The sequence below is a fragment of the Hibiscus syriacus genome, unplaced genomic scaffold (assembly GCF_006381635.1).
Source record: "Hibiscus syriacus cultivar Baekdansim isolate YM2019G1 unplaced genomic scaffold, ASM638163v2 tig00000329_pilon, whole genome shotgun sequence".
Classification (NCBI taxonomy): Eukaryota; Viridiplantae; Streptophyta; class Magnoliopsida; order Malvales; family Malvaceae; genus Hibiscus; species Hibiscus syriacus.
The window spans coordinates 2,228,099-2,242,425 of record NW_024061782.1 but is presented as its reverse complement, the minus strand read 5'-3'; positions in this window follow the sequence as shown (position 1 = coordinate 2,242,425).

Sequence of the window (14,327 nt, the reverse complement as noted above, 5' to 3'; positions counted from 1 at the left end):
TAGAACCATTCGGTCTAGAGGTAGGGGGCAATTTGCATAAGCTCATGGCAGTATATTATATGTGACTTTTAAGTATTAGCATTAAAATATTGATTAGTAAAGTCAGATATTAAGTCGTTATATTTATGGAAGTGAAAAAGATAAGCAAAGACTCATTAAATATGATTTAAGTTGATGACCAAGTTGTGTGACGGAGATGTCGAAAACGTTCTTATCTTTTTCGTTAAAACCTGGGAATTGAGACGTTCAGCTTAACCATTGAAGGCCAGGGAAGAGCCATTTTTTTTTCCAATTTTTTATACAACGCTTAATGCTACACAAAATTCTCTTTATTTTATATTGAAAGTTCATGTGTATTAATGAGTTCTTGAATTTACAATAATAATAATATTATTAATTAAATTAAAATATATATTTAATACTATTAGTATTTATTGGAAAACGAAGCGTTGCTTATTTTGGTATCACCATAAAATTCAGAATTGACTGAGAATGCTGTAAGGGTTAAAAAAATGAAGAAAGGATTAATATCAAAATAAGTGTCCAAATTATAATATAAAAATAAGTGTCCAAATTATAGCGTTTTTTAATAAGTGCCTAAACTATTTTTTGATTCATTATGGTGTTTAACGTTACAAACGTTACTGTTTTAGGTGTAACGTCGTCAATGACATTAATTTTATCCGTTAAGTGACACATGTTACAATATGGTGATTTTAAAATTTATTTTAAAAAAATAATAATAACCCCTAATTTCTATTAAATTATAAAACCCTCAAAATCCTTAAATTTTCCAAATCTTAACCTTAACCCGCCGCTGCTTCCCTTTCCGGCCACGATCACCACCATCGACGTAGTTCATGCTACACTCCTAGTCATAAGACACCGTAGACACCGCCGGTTGACCATCGAAATTGTGTGGGATCGCGATTTTCATCCTAGGGTTCTTGGGGTATAAAGCGTCGATTTGTCGTTGATCGATCACGATTTCATAGGAGTTTTGGTTGTCAGGGGGAGGTGAGGTCGGGTGGAGCTTCATCAACAGTAAAGGGCAGTTGTCGACGTGGGTTTAAGAGTTGAAATGAATGTTATCAAAGTTTTGGTGTAGGCAACTTATTTTGCCACATGCGATTATTAGGAAAGTGGAGCAATTATGTTCCCGCTTCTTTTGGAAGGGGTCTAATGTGCCGGCTAAAGGTGCAAGAGTTAGCTGGAAGAAAATTTGCCTCATGAAATCTGAAGGGGGATTGGGGTTGCAAGATGTGGGGTGCTGGAATAAGGCTTGCATTCTGCAGCTTATTAGAAAGCTTTTGGCTAATGAGGGCTCTCTCTGGGTGGCTTGGATACATTCCTATGTTATTAGGAATGCTGATTTTTGGCAGATGGCAATCCCTACAAATGCTAGCTGGAATTTCAAGCACTTGCTGGAAATCAGGCCTGAAGTTGCTCATCTCTTCTCGGGCCAGGTTTGTGATCTGAGCACGAGGAAAGTCTGAGATAATTTGCGTGCTACTGGCCCTAAAGTACCCTGGCACCATCTGATCTGGTTCTCTGGGGGCATTCCCAAATTTAGCATTGTCGCATGGATGGCAATGCTTAATAGACTGCCTACTCGGGTTAGGCTCGTACACATGGGTTTAGCCATTGAAACTGACAAGTGCTTACTGTGTGGCACTGAGCCAGAAACAAGAGAACACTTGTTTTTTTAGTGCAGATTTGCTAAGGAGCTATGGGGATCCATCCTTGATCTATGTGGCATTAACCGAGGAGTTAGCAATTGGAACGGTGAGCCGACCTAGGCTGCTCGATTTTTTAAAGGCAAGTCTCTCATTGTACGGGTCCTAAAACTTGCTTGGACTGGCCACATGTATGGTATTTGGATGGAAAGAAATAACAGATTATTTGGTAAAAGGAATAGAGCCAAGGATGATGTGGTGGAGGACATCAAGAGGACCATTCAAATCTGCCTGCAGTACTTGGCTTTTAGCAGAGCAGAATCGACCAACGCTGCTCTTTGTGACAAATGGCGAATTGCTTAAGCAGAGCTTGTTTTGTTGTTTTCTTTTCTTTCGCAACATAGGTTAGCTATGTTTGCTGTCATGGCTTTGCTTAATTGTACTGTTTATTGACTTTGTATTTTGTAACAGTTTACTGCTTCTTGGGTAATGAAATAGAATTATCCAAATTTTATTTTTTTTTACTTTTAAATAATTTTTTAAAATTACCAAATTATGACACGTGTTACTTAACGAGAAAAATTAATACCGTTGAGAGTCCGAGTACCTAAAGTGATAACGTTCACTAATATGAATTAAAAAATAATGTAGACACTATTTAAAAAAAATAGTTTGATCACCTATTTTGGTATTAAGGCATGAAGAAAATATAGTAAATGAAGGAATAAAGCAAAACCCAAATAGAATATCTGATGCGCCGCTGAAATGTCAATTTTCATGTGAAGTAGAAACAGAGGAAATAATAGAGATGTTTAAGTAAAGATAGTCTAAAATAAAGTTAAGAAAATATATTATCGAAAATGTTAATATTTTTTTAATATTTTTGATAAAGTTTTATTTAAAATGTTATTTTTTATTGAAAATATTAATATCGGGTGCTACTTAAAATATTATTTTTTGTACCGAAATATTAAAATCGAAAATATTTATTTTAGGCAACGAAATTAACATTTTCGATAAAAAAATAATATTTTAATAACGCTCTACTGAAAATATTAAAAAAATATTAATATTTATGACAATATTTTTTCTTAATCTTATATTAAGGTGTTGTATAGTAAAAATATCCTAAAATAATGGGATTTTATCGGCTTGCAAGATTAGACAACGACCCACGTGAGCCCAACATATGGCGAACCGTAGCTGAAGCCGACGTTGATTTAAATATAACAAAAATGAACCTCGACGGTCCTTTAATTGAATTATAGGTCACCACCCAAGTAGAACAATTTGCAGCTGCAATTAAAAATGGGGTCTCCCTACTTACCCAAGGGCTACTCCCTTTGATTTTTACTCTTTCGGGTTTAACATCCACCGTAATTGGAAGATTTGTTTGCTGATATTCATCGGAAAGATAAATTATATATTTATTCGTTTAATTATTTTTATAATTTATTTTAATTATATAAATATTTTTTAAAAATAATCACTAAATTTATTTATTTTATTATACTTTAATTATCCCAGTAAAAAGTTAACAGATATGGTGATAAGGTAATATCATAACCCAGGTTACGAAAATTTGATATAACATGTCTAGATGACAGAATTGATATCGTTGGGTTATATTTAATTGATCCTTTAAAAATATAATGTTTAAAAAGAAAAAAATCGTAAATCCTTATATCAAAAAGCAAAGAGTATGGAAGAAAATGAGTAAAAAAGATTAAACGAACCAATGTTATGATCTCCATCTTTTAATTATGTTTATTTCCCTTTAATTATTTATTTTCTTTAAACAAATATGTTATCTTGTACGGGGTCAAAGGATCAATCAAGTATGGTTTAACATGGTTAAATAATATCAACTCATCCTCCAGAACATCTCTCATTAAACTTGAATGGCCTCAATAAGTAATCATTTTATTACAAATCGACAATGTTAATTATTATTATATATATATATTAAAATTTAATGGTAAAAAGAAAAATTAGTCCAAACTTGAACGATTGTCAAAAAGCAATTTACAGTTTAAATAATGGCAAGTTGTTTTAGACTTTGAAGAATAAAATAATGAAGCCATTCAGATGAGTGAAAGAACAAGGCAGGCTCAAAAAGAGAACCTCATGGTCATGGAACTAGGCTTTGGACCAGTCAAAGTCAAAGCTCATTCCGATGCTGAACCGGGAATTTTATTTTTAAATAAAAGATGGGAGTTTTGGTTCGTTGAAAGTGTGGTGTTTTGATAATTTAAGTATTCCAAATCATGTTTACTTCACACCATTCTTTCTATAATGTCCACTAGGGCCACTCGGCCTTTAATGTCCAATGCTTTGATTTCTCACTTTTCCACTAACCCCCACAAAACCCTTTGGTCATTTTATTTTTCTATTATTTGATTACATGAAATTAAAGTTGTAGAGCTTTTATTTATTAAGGTAAACAAATCAATTAATTTATTATAATTAGGCGTTGACATTACAAAATATTAGTTTTAAATAAATTATATCGTCGATGTCAAATCACCCACAAGGCAGAAGCTGCTATTTGGATGAACTAATTGTCAAAACATATATAAACAAAACCACTCAAATATCAAAAAACACACCCAGTGGGACTTGAACCCAAAATCCTTGGTTAGAAGTCAAGCGCCTTATCTATTATGCTGGGATATATATATAAGGTATACTTTAATTACTCTTATTTATTGGGTAAAATACATAAATTGTTACTAAACTATGTTGAAATGATTTTTTTTGGCTATTGAAACTTCAAAAATTTAAAAATAGAAATTAAAGTTATCGAACTGATGCATTTTGATAGCTTTAGGGTTTTTTTAATTGGTTGATCATTTTATAATTTTTGGAAAATTCAATGACAATTTTATAACTTCTGAAACTTTGATCAAAATATATTAAAATTTAGCTTAATGTTCCATTTGTATTCCTTAACCTTAATTCTTTAATATAGGTAAGTTAAATTTATTTATGATATTTAAAGATTATTTTGATTTTTTATTATAATTGCCTCCATATAGATCGTGTGACAATCATCGACTTTGCATCAATCATTGCCTCCACAGAGGAGTCCGTCTTCCCGCATTTTCTAGATCTCATATAGGCATTCAACGCTTCATTTAAACTATATGAATTAATATTACCTTGATCGGAGCTTGTGTGCCTTCTTCGTTGTCCGCGTGAAGAGTGAAGAAGATATAATATAAATCGAATAGAAAAAGTTCTGTTGTATTGAGGATATTCTCTCTATCGTACGTTGTACGTTGTACGTTGTTCCCCTATTGTCAAAATGTACTTTTGTGTTTCCCAAGTAATTTTGGAAGAACGTATAGGGAAAGGGACAATTTGACCTTATTGATAAGGCCTTTTGGTGTTAGAGATTAGGGATTGTACATGCGATAATTGTTGTTGGTCATGCAAATCTTGAGCTTTTTTTCCCTCCAAAATCAGAGTTTTGTTGATATTCTGGATGAGGAAAATACTTGCAAGGATGATCAAAGGCATCATAAAATGCTAGAAATGACTAATAGTATGTTGGACAATTGACGTTTTGATGCAATTTTTTAGAATAAACTAGAATAGAGAATGACTGATTTGAAGGGTTCATCGTGATTGATTCTTATTTTTATGGAAAGTGTTCCATGCTCACCATACTAATTGTTGATGGGAACATTTTGGTTGTGCCGGCTATAGACGGTTCACTCCTGATTTGTGGGGAAAGTTGTAGTCAGTAGTTAGATGATCGTTAGTCGATGTGAGAGTGTTCTTTATTGTGAAAAATAATGATAGATATGGTGATGTTGGATGATGATCCTTCTCTTGATCTTGATCGAGAGGTTGTATAGCGTCGATACTTAGTGTTGGTGTCAAATGTAGGTCCACAATGGATATCTTTAGGTTGATAAGAAAGACAAACTTGTTTGATAAGATCGACTGCTAATTGATTCTGACAAATTACATGAGACTTATAAGAGATAATGTCAACATGATTGTGATTTTTCGTGGGGTATATAGCTTCAGGTGCCATGTCAAAGGGTTGTAGTTTATCGAGGGGTATAAGGCTTCAGGTGCCCTAAATCTGGATATGTTCTTTCAGAGCCTCTATTTTGGAGGAGTTCCTCAGAGGTCTTGATGCACGAAATAGAGTAGATTCAAAGGGGTATAACAATGGTAATAAACTTTGAAGCATTTGTGAGTATAATAAGACATGTTTGATCTTAGTGGACACCAAAATCTGTTGTTGAAACTTTCCCATGTCAATTGTTGATGGGGACAATTTGATTGTGTCAGCTATAGGAGCTTTACTCCTAATTTTGGTGAAAAGTCATAATCGATAGTTAGATGGTTGTTAGACGATATGAAAGTACTCTCTTTTATGAGGAAGGATGTCGATCCCTTCTTCTTGGATGAAATAGCTGTAGGGGTATCGATACCTTAGGTAGGGTATTGATAATACAGAGAGGGTATTGATACTGTAAGGCTAGTATCGATACCAAGGGTATGGTTTGAGCTTTAAAGCACATGTAAGTGTAGAGGCAAGCGAGGGTATAGATATTGTAAGGTCGGTATCGATACCAAGGTTGAGAAATGGGCTTTAAGTCAAGAGAAAGTATAGAGGTAAGTGAGGTTTTTCCAAAAGCTTATAATTTATCTCAAATAAGACTACAAGTGAGAACATTTATTAATGTTTAATCCAAACATAGAAACGAGAATAAAGTAGGATCAAATAAGACTAGCTTTGTTTGAATGCTTAGGAAACGACTAAGACACCCGAGTTCCTTTAGAAAATATAATAGAGTCGAAAGTATAGATTCAGTTCATATATCCTTAAGGAGTGCGCAAGTCACTTTAAGCTGACTAGTTTGGGCGCAAGGTCCGATACTGTAACATCCCAAAAATCGGGTTAGTGACTAAAATGAAAGTTATTAAAATTTGGTTATCAATTTAGGAAAAATTAAAAAGTTCAAGGACTTAAATATGAATATATTAGTATTAGATTAAATGGTAATTATGGAAAGATGGAAAGGGTATTATGGTCTTTTTCCCTTAAAGAATATTTTCCCCTTATTAAGAGATAAACACGTGGGATTTTGGAGAGAGTTATCTGGAAGCTCTTCTTCTTCTTACTTTATTCTTCACATTAGCTTCAGCTCAAAGGTGAGTTTAATTTTAGCTGGTTAATTCTTGGATTTTTAAGTTGGGATTTATTCTTTGGGTGTTATATAAGCTTAAGGAAAGCTTATATAAGCTTAAGGAAAGCTTATATAAGCTTAAAACATCAAGAAAAGAGAATTAGAATGGGAATTGTAATAAGGGTGTAGAAATGATTTGCTGGTATGAAGAGGTTTTTGAAGTTCTGTTGATAAATTTGACTTGTCATTAGAAGGATTAAGAAGTTTAAAGCATTAGAATTGAATTTAGAACACATGTAAAGTTTAGTAAAATTCTTAAATTCAACAGGTAAAGTGAGTTATTAAAGATGATGAGGTGTTATAGATGTATAATTGAGTTTAAAAGCATGAAGAAATCCAAATAAGTAGAGTTTGGGGTAAAGTGTTGGAATTTTTGAGTTGAAGAAATAGATTCTGGGATAGTAGTATCGGTACTGGTTGAGTAAGTACCGATACTGCTAGGCAAATTATGGGAAAATTATATGTAGGGTATCGATACTGCATGAACAGTATCGATACCATAAGGTAAAAGAATAATAAATCCTCATGAAGTATCAGTACTGAAGTGATAGTATCGATACCAATATGGAGGGTATCGATACCAAGCAACATCGAATCTAATATTGGTATCGATACCGGATGGGCGTATCGGTACCATAACATAGAAGTATCGATATTGTGCTGGTAGTACCGATACTACTTAAGTGGGAAAGTAGAAATTAGTGTTTTATTTAGTTTGCTTTGATATGAATCTTTTCACTTAATTCAAATTTCGATATTCATTGGATTATATTCATGTAGATATCGATCAAAAACAAAGTTCGGATAGGCCATCAGAGTAATAATTTCGAGAGGGAAACAAGAGATTGGTATTGGTAAGTGAACCAAGGTGAGTACATGATATTAAGTGTAAGTTATGCTATGGAATTAAGACTTGCGATGAGTCTAAATCTGATAGTAGATTATATTAGTTCAAGGATACAAGCATGTAGAGCATATGAATGAAAATGTATGAATCATAAGTTATTGCATAAGTTATATGGTATACTAGGTATGTTAAATGTGTTATGTGAATGCCTGTTGGTATGATAACCTAGGTTAAATGATATAATTGAATTATGTGACTGTGTAAGAAAGGATATGAACTATATGAGAACATGTATATGATTATAAGCTATGTGATAAGACGTTATGTGATTAAATGATCAAGAGATATAAGCCATGTGAATCATATGGAAATGATCTACCTGTAAGTGAACTATGTGACTATGTGAATGTGTGATAACATAAATAATAATACCCATGTTATGTGTTATGAGAGCTAAGGGTATAGTTGGCATGCCAAGAGTCGAGGGTTCTACGTGGTCCTTCAGGACATATATATAATCATTTGGAACATATATGGAACATATATGCGAAACTTTGGTACACTTATTTGATCCATTGGAATATGTATGTAGTCCTTAAGGAGTAGTCTTTCGGGACATATGTATTATATGTGGTTCTTCGAGACATTTCTACATGGTTCTCCGGGACAAAATTTTATGTGCCTCTAGTGGGAATTATTCGAGCTGTGGTGATAACATATGTGCACAACCTCTATGTACTCACATACCTTAAGTTCTCAGAAGTATACATGGGCTTTAAAGAGAATAAATAAATAAACTTGGTATGATGATATGTGTGCTTTATTGTGAAATGATCTACGTGGTTTATGATGTGTATAGAAATGATAAGTATATGTTCATATGATAAAAGGAATTAATGATAATAATATAATTAATGTTTAGCATGCTAATGATGATCTATGTGTGTATGTAAGCAGTGTGTTGCATGATATGTATGTTGTTAATGCTCAATCCCACATAGTATTGGAAACACTATTGGGAATGGGTATTTATAGTATGAAATTCTCACTTCCTTGTTGAGTGAAAGAGAACAAGGGGGACTCTCGCGCACCGCCGCCGTTCGTCTCGGCTCAGCACGACACGGCTCGGCTCGTGGTCGTGGTCGTGGTCGTGGTAATACGTGTCTTCGACACGTCCGCGCGGATACTATATTTTTAGAGAAAATTCTTGAGGAATTTCTCTTTGAAAGAAACAATTGAAAAAATGTGAAAGATTTCAACTGATATTTATAGGCTGTTGAGGACTGTTTAATTTCAAATGATAACAGCTGGTTTATGAGAGTTATCAGAAATTAAATAACTTTTCCTAAATTAAATAAAAAACGTTAAGATGTATCTGGACTGATTTCCAGCTTTGTACAGAGGAGACATGCTGTTAATATCAGGAGTTATTTGATTTAATTCCATGGGTTACATGATATAATTTCGGGAGTTATAACAGCTGAATAATGATGCAATGAACCTGGACTATTTTTTAGTCAGGTTCATCTAGACGTTTCAGCTGTTACAAAAGAAAAGATTTAATCCTGAAATTTTATGGATGATTTTAACCCTATTTCTAGCCTATAAATAGAGGGCTATATTCAGCTTCTCAACACACTCTCAACATTCACAATTCACTCTCAAAGTGTTTTCTGCAATTATTCTTTCCGTGCTTTCTGATAAGAAGAGCAATACCACCGGCAGTCCACTCCGATTTCGGGTGTACGGAATTCAGAGCGATCGTGTTAACCTCGGGGGACGATCTGCCTACTGTAACGATTACACACATCGGGGCGAATTTGTTTCTAAGGAAGTTGTTATACCACGACACGGTTTACGAATCTGTTCCTTTTAATTACTGTTTATATTTCCAGTTAGTGCTAACGGTGTAGTTTTACAGTTCATATATCCAACAATTTAGAAACGAATTCTATATACTGCAATCATGTCAACACCTTTGAGCAATCTGATACCAGATCTTTCCAAGCTCGATGCACTTGATGGAAAGAATTATAGAAGGTGGTCCCAAAGAATCCTGATATTCTTCGAGCAACTTGATCTTGACTACGTCCTGCTCAAGCCACCACCTACCATGCCGCCAACCCCAGCTACCGGTACTGATGTTGATGCGGTCCTCAATGATGATGCCTTAGCAACTGTCGCTGCTGCACTCGCTACCTACGAGAAGTACGAGAAAGACAACAAAACGGTGCGAGGACATCTGCTCAGTCACATGTCAAATAAATTATTTGATATGTTCCTTAGAGAAAGGAGTGCCAAGACAATATGGGATACTCTCGATAAAAAGTATGGTGCGGACGATGCTGAAATCAAGAAGTACGTTGTCGGCGAATGGCTTAAATTCCAGATGACTGATGACAAGCCGATAATGGATCAAGTCCATGATTATGAGAACCTAGTCGCTGACATCATTGCCGAAGGTATGCAAATGTGCGAGGTGCTGCAAGCCAATGTTCTCATTGAGAAGCTGCCCAAGTCCTGGTCTGACTACCGCAACTCTCTTAAGCATAAGAAGAGAGAAATTTCGCTTGAAGAGCTCGTGGGCCATATGAAGATTGAAGAAGCCAACCGTTTAAAAGATAAGCTTACTAATTCTATGAGTAATTTATCTTTTAGAGCTAACCTGGTTGAGTCTAAATTTAAGAAGATCATGAAACGTGGGAATCAAGACAAGAAGACGAAACCTCAGAAGGCTACCAACTTCAAAAAGTCAGGAAAGGCCAAACCTGAAGGAAAGACGCTCAAGTGTTATATTTGCGGTTTACCCGGCCACAAAGCTTACCAATACCAACACCGCTCAGATCGCCAGAATGACAACAAGCCACAGATGCACGTTGTAGAAGAAGATGATGAGATCATTGCTGTGGTGGTCTCAGAAGTCAATATGGTGGAAAACAGTTCGGAATGGGTTGTTGACATTGGCGCTTCAAAGCATTTCTGCGCAAGGAATGAGTTTTTCACCGAATTCGAGGATGAGAACGAAGGTGAACGTGTGTACATGGGTAACTCTAGCAGCTCTGAAGTGCTAGGTGAAGGCAAGGTTTTACTCAAGCTGACCTCTGGTAAAACTCTGGCTTTAAATAATGTTCTGTATGTACATGACTTGCGTAGAAATTTGATAAGTGGTGGGCTTCTGAATAAGGCAGGCATTAAGTTAGTTTTTGAGGCAGATAAACTTGTACTTTCCCGAAATGGTGATTATGTTGGGAAAGGGTTTTTAAGCAATGGTTTATTTGTCATAGAAACTCAATTTAATGAAAATAAAGATACCACTTCTGCTTATATTGTTGAATCCATTGATATGTGGCATGCTAGATTAGGACACATGAATATTCATACTTTAAAGAAATTGATAAATATGAATGTTCTGCCAAAACTAGACACAACTAGCTTTAACAAATGTGAAATTTGTGTAGAAGCTAAGCATACTAGACTTCACTTTAAGATTGTTTCTAATAGAAAGTCTGAGCTATTAGAACTTATTCATATTGATCTAGCAGATTTTAGAAACACTGAAAGTAAAGGAGGAAAACACTACTACATAACTTTTGTAGATGATTATTTAAGATATACAAAAGTTTATCTCCAAAGGACTAAAGATGAAGCTGAAAACTTCTTTCTTATTTATAAGGCAGAAGTTGAAAATCAGTTAGATAGGAGAATCAAACGGGTTAGATCTGATAGAGGTGGTGAATATGGATCTAATTTCTTAAAAGATATTTGTGAAAAGAATGGCATAATTCATGAAACTTCAGCCCCCTATTTTCCTCAACAGAATGGTATAGCCGAAAGGAAAAATAGAACTTTAAAAGAGATGATGAATTCTTTACTAATAAGTTCAGGGTTATCTGATAACATGTGGGGAGAAGCCATTCTATCGTCAACTCATATCTTGAACCGAGTTCCTCATAAGAAATTAGATTCTACCCCATATGAATTGTGGAAATGATACACTCATAATTTACAATATATGAAAGTGTGGGGGTGTCTGGCTAAAGTTGGTTTGCCAGACTTTAAGAAGTCCACCATTGGACCTAAAACCGTTGATGCAGTGTTTATAGGGTATGCTACGAATAGTGCTGCATACAGATTCATGCTTTTAAAGATTATTCTATTTGTGAGTCAAGAGATGTTGTTTTCTTTGAAAATACATTTCCTTTAAAGGAACCGAGATTAAATGTCGAAACACAAATATAATATATTCTATCAACTTCTTCTAGTAATCCTGCTAGGTCTTCTGAACAAATTGATTTTGAGCCTAGAAGAAGTAAAAGGCAAAGAGTTGAAACATCTTTTAGACCAGACTTTATTACTTCCTTTATTTCTGAGATAAATGATTTAGACTCCATTTCAGATCCTATAGCTCAAATTTTTCTGTTAAATAAGGATCCTAAAACTTTTGAAGAAGCTATAAGATCTATCGATGTTAGTTTTTGGAAAAGCACTGTTAATGATGAACTAGAATCGATAATGTCTAATCATACTTGGGAATTAGTTGACTTGCCTAAGGGATTCAAACCAATCTCCAACAAATGGGTCTTCCAGAAGAAACTAAGGCCAGATGGTTCGATTCAGCGGTACAAGGCAAGGTTAGTCGCCAAAGGGTTTACTCAAAGGTTTGGTTTAGACTACTTTGATACATACTCTCCCGTTATGAAAATCTCAATGATTCGTGCATTATTTGCGCTAGCCTCTATTAATAAGTTACAGGTACATCAAATGGATTTTAAGACTACTTTCTTGAATGAGGATCTAGATGAGGAGATTTACATGGAGCATCCACTAGGTTTTGAAGCACCTGGTATGGAAGGGAAAGTCTGTATACTTAAAAAGTCACTTTATGGACTGAAGCAGGCTCCTAAACAGTGGTATGAGAAATTCCATAAAACTATTCTTAGTTTTGGTTTTGTTGTGAATGGTTCGGATGCTTGTGTGTATTCGAATACGTTTGACACTGAATGTGTCATCATAAGCCTGTATGTTGATGACATGTTGATTTTCAGTTCTAACATCGAGTCCATTAACAAAGTTAAGAGTTTATTGTCCACTAAGTTTGAGATGACAGATTTGGGAGAAGTTGATGTAATCTTAGGAGTCAGAGTTACCAAAACTGAAAAGGGATTTTCTTTAAGTCAAGCACATTATATAGAGAAAGTTCTAAAGAAATTTGATAGTTTTGATGTCGTCCCTATTTGAACTCCTTATGACCCTAGCATACATCTTGTTAAGAATAAAGGAAGTAGCGTTTCCCAAACTGAATATGCTAAATTAATCGAAAGCTTAATATTCTTAATGAACTATACTCAGCCTGATATTGCTTATGCTGTGAATAGACTGAGTAGATATACTCATAATCTGAGTGATGAACACTGAATTGCTCTTAAACGCTTACTGAAGTATCTTAAGGGTACTTTGGATTGGAAACTTGAGTTCGTTGGCTTTCCTACGGTACTGGAAGGAAATTGTGATGCCAACTAGGTTTCTGATAATGATGAAGTAAGTTCTACGAGCGGGTATGTTTTTACTTTGGGTGGAGCTACAATCTCGTGGAAATCATCAAAGCAGACTTGTATTGCTCGTTCTACCATGGAGTCAGAGTTTATAGATCTTGACCTAGCTGGGCAAGAAGCCGAGTGGCTTAGAAGCTTGTTAGCAGATATTCTGTTATGGGAAAGACCGAATCCTCCAGTTTCATTATTGCGTGATTCACAAACTGCGATATGTGTGGCTAAGAACCAAGCTTACAATGGTAAGAAAAGACACATTCGCATAAGACATGAATCTGTTAGACACTTAATAAAGAATGGAGTGCTCTCTTTAGAGTATGTGAAGTCGGAAAGGAACCTAGCAGATCCACTTACCAAAGGGTTAAGTCGGAAGCTGGTCCTAGATTCGTCGAGGGGGATGGGTCTAAAGCCCATTGGTTGAGGAATTCATGGTGGATACCCAACTTAGTTATCTAAGTTCCATGTGGTCAAACGAAACCATGAAAAGACTCATAGTGCACATTCTTACTGCCTATCCCTATGACGAATAATGTGCATGCCCAGGATGAGCTTAAGTGCTCTTAATAAATTCATAGCCCAGGCTTTGGGTGGTCTTAGTGAGAAAGACTTAATGAATTTACCGATTTTGGTTGGATATCTATTCTTAATAAGTTCATAACCCAGAATGAGTGGGTAGGAAATGATGAACTTACCGACAGAAAGGTTGAGTTTGTTAAACTCTTAATAAATTCAAATCCAAGTATTTGGATAGTTCTAGTGAGAAGGACTTATTGAATTTACAGATAAATGAGGTTGAATATTTATTATTAATGACTTCTTAGCCCAGAGTTTGGGTGGTTCATTTATAATGAACTTGAAGAAAGTCACCATACCCTTTGTGAGGTTGAGCTATTATAAAAGCTCTTAATTATTTCATATCCCTTTTAAGGGTGGTTTATGTTTAGATAAACTTGATGAAATAACCTATGTAAGTGAGAAGGGTTAGCCGCCTTCTATGAAAAATGTTGGGCCATTTTTCTAGCACACTTACTAGAATCATGAGGTA